The sequence below is a fragment of the Ostrea edulis genome, chromosome 7 (genome assembly GCF_947568905.1).
Source record: "Ostrea edulis chromosome 7, xbOstEdul1.1, whole genome shotgun sequence".
Lineage (NCBI taxonomy): Eukaryota > Metazoa > Mollusca > Bivalvia > Ostreida > Ostreidae > Ostrea > Ostrea edulis.
Window position 1 is genome coordinate 75,537,016 of NC_079170.1, and position 10,796 is coordinate 75,547,811.

At 34.9% G+C, this 10,796-nt stretch overlaps 1 pseudogene; it reads right to left on the minus strand.

Moving 5' to 3' along the window:
* Positions 1-1,485: 1,485 nt before the first annotated feature.
* Positions 1,486-9,409, minus strand: LOC130048780 (transient receptor potential cation channel subfamily M member-like 2; annotated as a pseudogene).
* Between the last annotated feature and the right edge of the window lie 1,387 nt (positions 9,410-10,796).

A 10,796-nucleotide genomic window follows, 5' to 3' on the forward strand; every position in this document is an offset into this window, starting at 1 on the left:
AAAATATATTAGTTAAAGCAAAATTGAAAAAATAAACTAAATACAACACTCAATAAAAGTAATAAAACACACCATCACACATCATCAAACAATTTAAATATGGTAAAAAAAACACAAATTATTTCGCAATTTATTAAAATATTAATAACTAACATACTGATGTACCTGTAATCAGATTCGTACATACAATAGTAGTTTTCTTTAGTGTCCAATATATATTCTCATACAATCTAAGTGTCAGGCAGGCGCTCAACAATGTCAAAAATACACATATATTTAAAATTTTATATACAAAATGTATATCGTTGTAAAGGAGATGATTAAAAATAATGATTATAAAAACATGAAAAATTACATTCTAACACTCGAATGTCTTAATATCTACAGGAATCTTCATTCAAAACGGATATTTATAATGTACAAGGGAACTTTATTTTGAATTGCAACTTATTCATCATTAACTTGCGATTTTTTTCATATAAAATGTAGATCATTTAAAAAAAAATTAAAACATATCTATATAAATACCATCCTCATGTAGAGAAATATCTTAAAAAATACTCCATCAATAATTAAAATCAGGGAAATTATCTGTAAATTTATCCGTACGTTTTGGTCATGCAAAGGCATTTCATCATATGTATGATACCCAATAAAAATATATGATATCTTATGTATTCAATTTAGATGAAAAAATGACACATGTCCTCCGAAATTACAAATTCATTAACAATAAAAGACAACCAAAAAATCCCCGTAGAATACTATGTACATCTAAATGTCATAGATAATCTGATTCCCGAGTCAACAGATGCAAAGATCCCCGGTATGGAACTTGTCCATATATAAAGGAGGGACAAACTTTCAATTTCAGCGAAAAGGAATTCAACGTAAATGTGGATACCGGTATGTCGTGTGGCTCTAAGAATTTAATATATGTTATTACATGTAGCGGATGTAGACAAATATATATCGGAGAGACAGGAACAACTCTTCGAGGCAGAATTCGTGTACATAAGCAACACATTCAAGTACCGGAATACCGTAAAATAAAACTGAGTGAATATTTAGTCGTGTGTTGAAATGGACATTTTAACGTTTTTCCTTTTTACAAACTTTTCACGGACAATTTAGTGGAAAGAAGAGAAAAAGAAAAATATGTCATGCGCTCATTTAGACCTACGCTAAATAGGTTAATGTAAATTATATTCTGTATTACGTCACAATAATACGCTCCAAATAGCTCCCTCTGTATTGTGACGTCATTATATTGTTATAGTCATAAAAACATAATTATGTAAAACATCTGAAGATTTTTTTTTTAATGAAAGCGTTTACGTTTTACCACCTGTTGTCATAGTTTATTTAATATTTTACCTATTGATTACTGGACACGGAGGCAATTTGTCACATTTGGATATATATATATATATATATATATATATATATATATATATAATATATATATATATGCAAAACATACTGTCTAACGATATACAAATGCACAAGAATGTATATTTATAATTATATATAAACTATAACACTACACTGCAAACATTGGATTCAATATAAGTAACTAGCCTACACGCAAATTTCTGCCAGAATCGTCCGTTTTGAAAGCATTCAAAGAAAACTTTACAACATTACCGTAAACACTGAAATGTATTTCAATGTTTAATAATAATTTATTTCTAAAAGCGGTACAATTCTAGCAGCACTTTTGATAAACTGTGGGTATCTTGCAGTTATCATCGTCGGCAAGGTCAACGTTAAATATACATTACATGTGTAATATATTGATAAACCCATGCAGTGACGTCATACCAATTGATTGATTAAATGTTGTTTAACGCCCTTCTCGAGAATATCTCACATATACGGAGACGTTATACCGAAGCGGATATTCACTATGGTATCATGATACAAAATGCTCTAATGTAAACATTCAAAATAGTTTTAAAAATTCAGTATCTACTCCCGTTGGTGTAGTACATATGTTAAAGACTGCAACTTACGTGCCTAAATGGAGTACATATATGTCTTAACATATCCGCGTATTGTTGCGTAAATGTAATGAAATTTTACACTCAAAATATATGGCATACGTTACATCCCCCCAACCCTCAACGGTTCAAATTTCCAAAGCTAAATTTGTGTGATATCCCATGAAAACTTCCTACAATTATCCGCTTCCTCACTACAGTTTATTGCGTATTATGAATGCTGTTATGCGTTGGAAGTCTTTACGGAATTCCTTGGCTTCTTTGTTTTTCTTTTTCCTTTTTTCGACTTTGCTGGGGCACCAACACTCTATAAAGATATTGAAAAAAGTTGTATGTATCCACTCTATTTGAGAATTCAAACCTCACTAAATACGCACATGGACGACGTTTTATCTATCAACAATAATAACTTTCATTCATATGTCGGTTCGATATATCCCTCTGAACTCGAAATAAAAGACACCACAGAGTCGTGTAGTTCTCCTTCATACTTAGATATTTTATTTAATTAGATATCAACGACAGAATAACAACTCAAGTTTATGACAAACGGGATGATGTCAGCTTCTTCATCACCAACCTCCCATATTTAAGTAGCAATATTGCGTTATTACCTGCATATGGTATTGGCATATCTTAACCTATTCGATACGCATGAACTTGTTCTGCTTATGTTCACTATCTTTAAATCGAGGCAGGCTACTGAGAAACAAGTTGATGGTGCAGAGTTTTCAACAGTTTTGTTTAAAGTCAGCATTGCACAAATTACATGATCGTTATAACGATCTAGTCTGTCAATACAATCTATCAAATGTCAAATGCTGTTTGACGTGTTCCATACCAAATGTTAGGCCGTTCGCGGCACTCTGATTTTGACTACGGATAACTCCCTTTACCTGATTAAGATAGAGGGCTCACGGTGGGTGTGTCCGGTCGATAGGGTATGCGCACTTCTCCTAGACATCCAATCGCACCCCCTTTGTGTCCAGGGGTCCGTGTTTGTCCAACTCTCTATTTTGTATTGCTTGTCGGAGTTATGAGATTGATCACTGTTCGTTATCTTCACCTTTCGTGTACATTAATGATAGATCAGTGACCTATACAGATGAACGACGTCCAGCTATGAATCAAGTAATGTTTTTTTTTTCGACAGCTGATGTTCTCTTCTCGCCAGTAGAAGTACACCACCCATCCATATTGCGTACGAAGCAATTGTCTTTATATGATTTGAATTGAATAACGTGAAGGCTTTTCTGTGATATTAAAAGCAATTTTCTAGATTCTTGGGACTTGGTCTTAAAAAAACAAAAGCCTTTTGATGTCTTTACTGGACACTTGATTTATTTCTATCTATACTCAGAGAAATACAATTCTGCATGTTATTGGTAACAATATCTTATCAAAACCGCGGAAAGGAACATCGAATAATTAACACTTTAGGAGGTTATGTCTCTTGGAACCGTGCAAAACCAAAACAATGTGATTGAATATATTGCTGATTTTTTAAAATATCTTTTGCTCGTTTTAACATATTCTGTGGCAAAATCAACGAATACTCCCCGAAATCACAAACAATGGACATATCTATACCTAGTTAACAATTCGTGATGGGATATCTTCAGTTAATCATTAAAATATTAAATATAGAATAATCACATATGAAGACAGACCCCGTATCATTTGAGAACAATGTATTTGACATAACTTAAGTTCACTATCCGAAATTATTAGGGTATTGAGCCCCATTCTACGTCACCATTATTCCTACTCATGAATGAAAGATGCATATGCATTTAAACATCCATGTTAGGTTTAACATGAACAGATGTAAATAATGAACATTGATCAATCTCATAACTCCCATAAGAAATAGAAAGTGGAGAGTTGGACAAACACGGACCCCTGGATATACCAGAGATGGGATCATGTGCTTAAGAGAAGTAAGGATACCCTGACCACTGGTCACATACTCCAACTGTAAAATCTACACATAATACATGACTAAATTTACAAATAAAAGTTTTTGATACGATAATGTTGAATGGTGTTTGACGTGTTTCATATCATTATTTTGACTAAGGATTACTCGTTATTTGATTAATGTATAGGGTTTAAGACGGATATAACCGGTCAACATCAGATGCTTACTCCTCCTAGGTACTTAATACCACTCATGTTGTGTCCAAGCATATATGTGTGTACTATCTTTAATTCTGTATTATTTATGTGTTTATCTTCTTCCCCTTTTCATATTTCTTCCGTTGAACATCCAAATATAAGGCAGATGTAGTTATCTAGCACAATTGTGTATACCACATCAACATGTTATTAAAATAGATTTGGATTACAATATGAGCCTATATCCTGTTCAGGTAAACGGAGTTATCCACAGTGAAAATTAGTGTGCCAAGAACGGCCTAACAATCGGCATGAAACATGTCAGACAGCATATGACCCAATGATAGGTTGTAATATACACATGGTTGCATATAAGTGGAATTATGAGGTTGTAATGAAGTTCACATTTTACAACGTTACTCAGGTCAACATTTTGCAGATGTATATATGTAGGTGAAATTTTAATTCACAATCAGATCTTACTTTCGCACTTGTTTAGGCAGCATCCTTTGTGGCCTGGGCAGCAATAGAAACGACATGGAAGGAATATGATGTTAAAAGGAGAAGGAATCCTCCATTCGTAGTCATTGATGAGGGTGTACCTCTCAAATCTCCATAATTTTTCAGAGTTTTCTTGAACCCTTTCAAATGTGTAGCTGCAAAACATTTAAAACCCTTCATATGGGGACATTGAAAGACGTGAAATAAAGGATATTGCCGATAATTGTATGCATGCATATTGCTTTACACCCTATTCATGGATTTTTCTCTCGTGTCAGGACGTCATTATATTTAAATGTGGTATCATAAATGTTAACCCTTCAGTAGATCACAATGCCATCACAATGAGGGTTCTTTATCGTACCCACTGTTACCGTTACAGGCGTATCCGCAAGACCTATAACTAAGTTTACGCCTCCTAGGCATCTGATCCCATTCCTGGTGTGTCCAGGAGTTCGTGTTTGCTCAACTATCTATATTGTATTGCTTATAGGAGTTATGAGATTGATCACTGTTCGTTATTTTCACCTTTGATTGCTTTTAGTAGGAAATTATTATCAAACATCTAATGAAATCAACTATGTTTTACATTTTACACCAATGTTCTACAGTTTCCCGTTCCTTGCTAGAACTGTCGTATATGATAGGGGAAGATAAAGAGCAGTGATCAATATCATAACTCCTACAAGCAACACAAAACAGATATTTGGGCAAACACGGATCCCTGGACACACCAGAGGCGGGGTCATGTGCCTAGGAGGAGTAAGCATCCCCTGTCGACCGGTCACACTGGCCATGAGTCCTATATCCTGATCAGGTAAACGGAGTTATCCGCAGTCAAAATCAGTGTGCTAAGAACTATGTTAGTTTAAGACCATTCACATAGTATAGAAAAAGCTATAAAAGTACACTGCGCTGTGTGACACTTTTGCAGATATTTCCAGTGTGTGACTGAGGAATATATTTAAGTGAACAATTTATACTTTAAATGTGCCATCGGCATGCGATGCATATATTTGTGATGTTATTAGTTTAGTTTTATATCGAATATAAACGCAACTCATTAAACAACAGTATACCATTTCGCATTTATGTCCATCTTGGTAGTTGCATGGCTTATTTTATTCATGAAGAAATGTATGAATATAGAATCTGAAGTATATACAAATATTTAAAAATGTAGTAATATATTTATTAAATTGTGATATCACAGTGTTTCGTTGATTTCAATACAGGAAGGATTTTGGGACCTGTTTTAAAGTTCTCGTGTGATGCAAATGATAAAATTAACTGATAAATTTATTCACAATATGACATACCTAAACATGGCAATGACCAGGTTGACCAACAGAAGGTTAGAAAACAACATGTAAATTGCTGAAATGACCAACACTGTCCAGTCTTCTTGAGGACAACGTTCAATGGAAGGGTCGGACTGCCACACCGAAGTAATGTTAGAACAGTCCGATAGGTCTTTGCCTAGAATTGTCAAATACATGTATAAATATGGAATATAACACAATTTGCAAGATATTTCTCATTCTGGAATAAGATCAAACAAAACAAAATGGGTAAGAATTTACTTTATCTCATGAAATTTGATTATAGATGGGCTTTTTTAAATATGATTCTTTTGATTTCATTGAATGAATAACGCCGTTGATTTTTATACATTCAATCACGACACTAGATCCCCAGATACATGACATTCAAACAGTATAAAACAAAACCTTACCCAAATTACGTTACCGTAGTTCTGCTCTGAATAGCTTTTTGCAAATAGAATGAACACAATTTCATGAATTTAACATCGTATCAATTATCACTACTGCTTCAATTAATTGCGCTTTGGAAAATGACAGTTTATTACCTTCCAAAAAGTCATTGAATAACTCTCCATAGAGTTGAAAATAGGGGTAATATATGATTTTCCAAATTCTCCACTGTGTCCAGGCACCGTCCCAGATGCCCTAATGATCCGGCCAGAGGTTTGTGTGGTAATAAATTCCAACTCCTATCACAATGAAGATCGTCACGAACAGGAATCCAAACAAATCCTTTAACTATGTAAAGGAAGAATTATCCGCAATTACAAAGTGAATTTGAATGAGAATAGGCCATGTTTCTAAATACATGTAACAATTTTCTAAGCAAAGAGTAGTTTGTTCGTTCATTCTTGAATCTCAATCCTTGATGTTTGAAACTTATGATTGGTGGTTTACAAATACAAGTACTGCAAACTAGTTAAGAGAAGTATGGTTTGTGTATTACATTCGTTCCATTTCAGCTTGTATAAACATAGTTCATTTCAAACAAAACATGTATGTACGGCGGAGATTTATTACGTGATATTGGCGTACCATTTCCTTGATCATTATCAGAGTGGGTCCTAATCGTCTGTGGATTAGGAATACTTCAAGAAATCTTAGATACATGACAAGAAGCGATAGGGAAAACATTCTTCTGGCGATGGTAAAGGTTTCCGAGGGGTACAGGTGACGCACACACAAGGCGACAATGAGCAAGGCGTACGACAAAAGATCCACCACATTCCAGAAGTCATACAGGTATCTCTTCATCCGGGAGTAGTATCCACGATGTGAACGACCCTTTGATTCCAAGAATCCCTAGATGATATTCAAATGTTTCATAGTTTGGTTTCAAGAAAACATATTGAATTGAAGCAGATAATCAGATCGTAGACTAGAGAATAAGTTGGATCTGTAATTTTGCTTAAGAATTTGAGAATATTAATAATCCTGAGGTCTGTGAAAGGATCCCATCAAACAGAAGTTACATATGAAGACGGCCGTCGTATTGATATATGTGAACTTATCCAGACAAGTGATCATGAAATTATTATGATAGTTCTGTGAAGAGAAACCATATTCATGAAATTATTAAAAAAAACATTTTTTTTTATCCCTTCGAGGGAAACACATATTAAGACGTCAACACCTGTAAATAAAACATCACAATCTACGCATATGATTGGCACTGAAATTCATAACCAGTTAGTATTCTTGTATGTGTCAATGATACGGATACGTCGTGGTATATTAATTGTGTAACACCCTCACTTTTAAATGCCGAATAATTGACAATGGAACATTCACTATTTTGTATGTCCTATGCTTGATGTAGTCATGGTATATATGGAGCTTCACATCAATACCTCTCTCACAAAAGGAATGTTCTATTTAAAAAGTTATCTTTTGATAATCCACCAAAGTTTACAGTCCCTGAATCGTTCTAATTTACCATTTTTCCGATCGCTAACCGTTCGCCTTGTGCTCTCCGTGCGTTCACCGTTTGCTCACCGTGCCTTTGTTACTACCCTAGTCGTCGCTCGACATCCCAAATCGTCAGTCCGACGACAATTTGCACTACCATTGTGGGGCGACAGTTTGGAATGTGCTATTGTACACCCCAAATCGTCGCCTGTTACCCGCTAATATTGTATTGACGTGTTAAGGATAGACTACACAAAGGTTATTTGGCGTACCTCCTCAAATATTGGGGTACATAGGTTTCACTTGGTATATCTGTCTGTCTATCCGCACCCATATATCTGGTGTTTGTCGACTTATTACACTGAAATTTTGAATTTAGATTACGAGTTACCCACTGACATGCTTCCCCCAAAAGTGAGAATTCTTGAATTAGAGCTTAAAGCGCCGTGAGCTATGCACAATTTTCAGCAACTCTGCAATATTTGTAGTGTTTCTGAACCACATAAAATATCTTGATGGGGAGCTCAAAGCCCTGCGAGCTGTAATCATAGCAAACTATTTTCGACTGTCACTCTGGTGTTTGTGAACAATTGATTCAGCTAAAATGTTGTATGTATGTTATATATGACTACGAACATTGGTTTAAGTTATGTGTTTGTTTGTTTCTTCGTTCATTTACTTTTTTAGAGATTGGGAAACAGTGCAATGAGTTTAACAAAAAATAAACTACTGAGAAATAGTGAGGAACGGTGGGTGTTCTCAAGGTTTTAACGAGTGTCCAAACGGCGGCTAGCAGGCGTAATCTAACATAATCTGAGGTCACTAACAAATCTGCGGTGCACAAGACCTAACAACCCCATGTTCAGGAGAATGGCCCTACAACAAAAGACAAAACGATTCTCTCTCTCTCTCTCTCTCTATCTCTCTCTCTCTCTCTCTCTCTCTCTCTCTGTAGAACTGGGCAAACAAATCATAGACAACAATGACAACAACACCACCACCACCAACAAATACAATTCTTTCAATAGTAACAAAATCACTACCAACCAAAGCAACAATATCAGATACTGTGATCATAATATATTTTTAAATATACAACAGAACAAGTAGAAGATGAAGTAGAAGATTAGAATGCTTGTGTCGATCAAATGTTATCTATATTGGATAGATTGACACACTTTTATTTATGTTGGCGAAAAAAATTGCATGAAGATTAAAATGCTTGTAAGGTCCAGAAAACCTGTTGTGGTCATAGCTGGACCACCAACTTACCAGAAGAAGAAGAAATATGAGAGGAAAAGAAGTTTACCAACAAGGCCAGTTTGTATGCGAATGATGTTTCCAAGTAGTTCCAGCAAAGTTTACGACAATTTGGGGTACAGGCGACTATCTAGTGTTATACATATGAAACCCCAAATCGTCGCCCATCCCAACTCGTTACCGGCGATTAGCGGTGTAACAAGCGCTCACCGTTACCTTTCCGTGCGCTCTCCGTTTACAGTTTGAGCTCATCATGCGTTCATCCTTCACAACGCGTTCACCATTCACTGTCATTCGGAACATCAAGGTCAAAGGATCGATTTTCATAGCAAGGCAAAAATGAAAAGGAGCGTGTCCATAAGAGGGAAAGTAAACTTTCTTATTATATTAGAAATTTGATTTATAAAGTACAAATAACAAGATTATCAACTGCGAAAATTCAAGGAAAACTGCAGATCACTCATCAATATCAAAGAATAGAAAAAAATCATTGTTATTATCATTACAAAACACAATTATTGTTTGGTTAAAAAAAGGTGGGAGAAGGTTTGAATAAGAGAAAAATGCAAGAACCTTCATTTATAAATTTAACCCCTATGCATGTATATGTGGCGAGGAACGGGCAACGAGCGATGGTACGTGTACGAAAATAAGGGGAAGTTTCAGTTAACATCCCCCCTACCCGAATTATCATTATAACATTTTCAAGTTTGGGCAAAAGCACAATCTAATATAATTCAGTTTGTCTCACTGCACAATAATTCTACATGATTTTACTATTTTTCTCAAGCCACCCCCTTCCACTACCTTCTTATTTAAGAAAAACGATGCTACACTGCACATTCTGGCCCAAACGTCAAATAGATTTTACAAGTATTCCGGATTATTTTACGCCTATATTTATGATTGTCAATAAATGTATTTACTCCTTTCCCCAAATTTGAAACCGTTGAGTCGTTTGTCTTCAATATAAAGAGAAGTATTTCTCGTACAATTCTGCCCCACATATAATATACGTATAATTCAGTAAAATAAACAGTTTTATCCGCATCAAAGTTATACAAATATTGCACAATTTAAATGTAAATTTATGGTCACAATAATTGATTACTTCCTCAGGTCGATATACTATACATGTATTTGCAGCAAAGTGAATTACGCAAACTCTACTTGGGGATAAACCGTTTTTACTATTTACAAACGTTCAGGTGTCAACACGTGTTGGTTGTTTAATGCATCACTGGATGAAAACGCTAGTTTCCGCAAAACTGAAACCATATGGAAACCTTGCGGAAACCTGACGTTGAGGTTTCCCATATGGCTTCCGCAGTGCGTAAACGATTATATAGTTTCCGCAAGTTTCCGTCAAGTTTCAGTCTGCGGAAACCTGAAGTTGAGGTTTCTCGTATGGTTTACGCCGTGCGTAAACGATTATATAGTTTCCGTCAAGTTTCAGTCTGCGGAAACTGTAGGCTTTGATTCCTAATGGTTTCCGCAATGCTAAAATTTAACACAAATTCGGAGGTTTTTAAAGTAATAATTTAATATGCAATAAATAATTCAAATGCGAATTTAAAAAGCACACAAAAAACTTTAAAATGTAAGTGAGAGAAGAATAGTAAGCACTTTATATAAATCATATTGTTATAAGAATTTTTTCAGTTAAACAAAACAGATATGA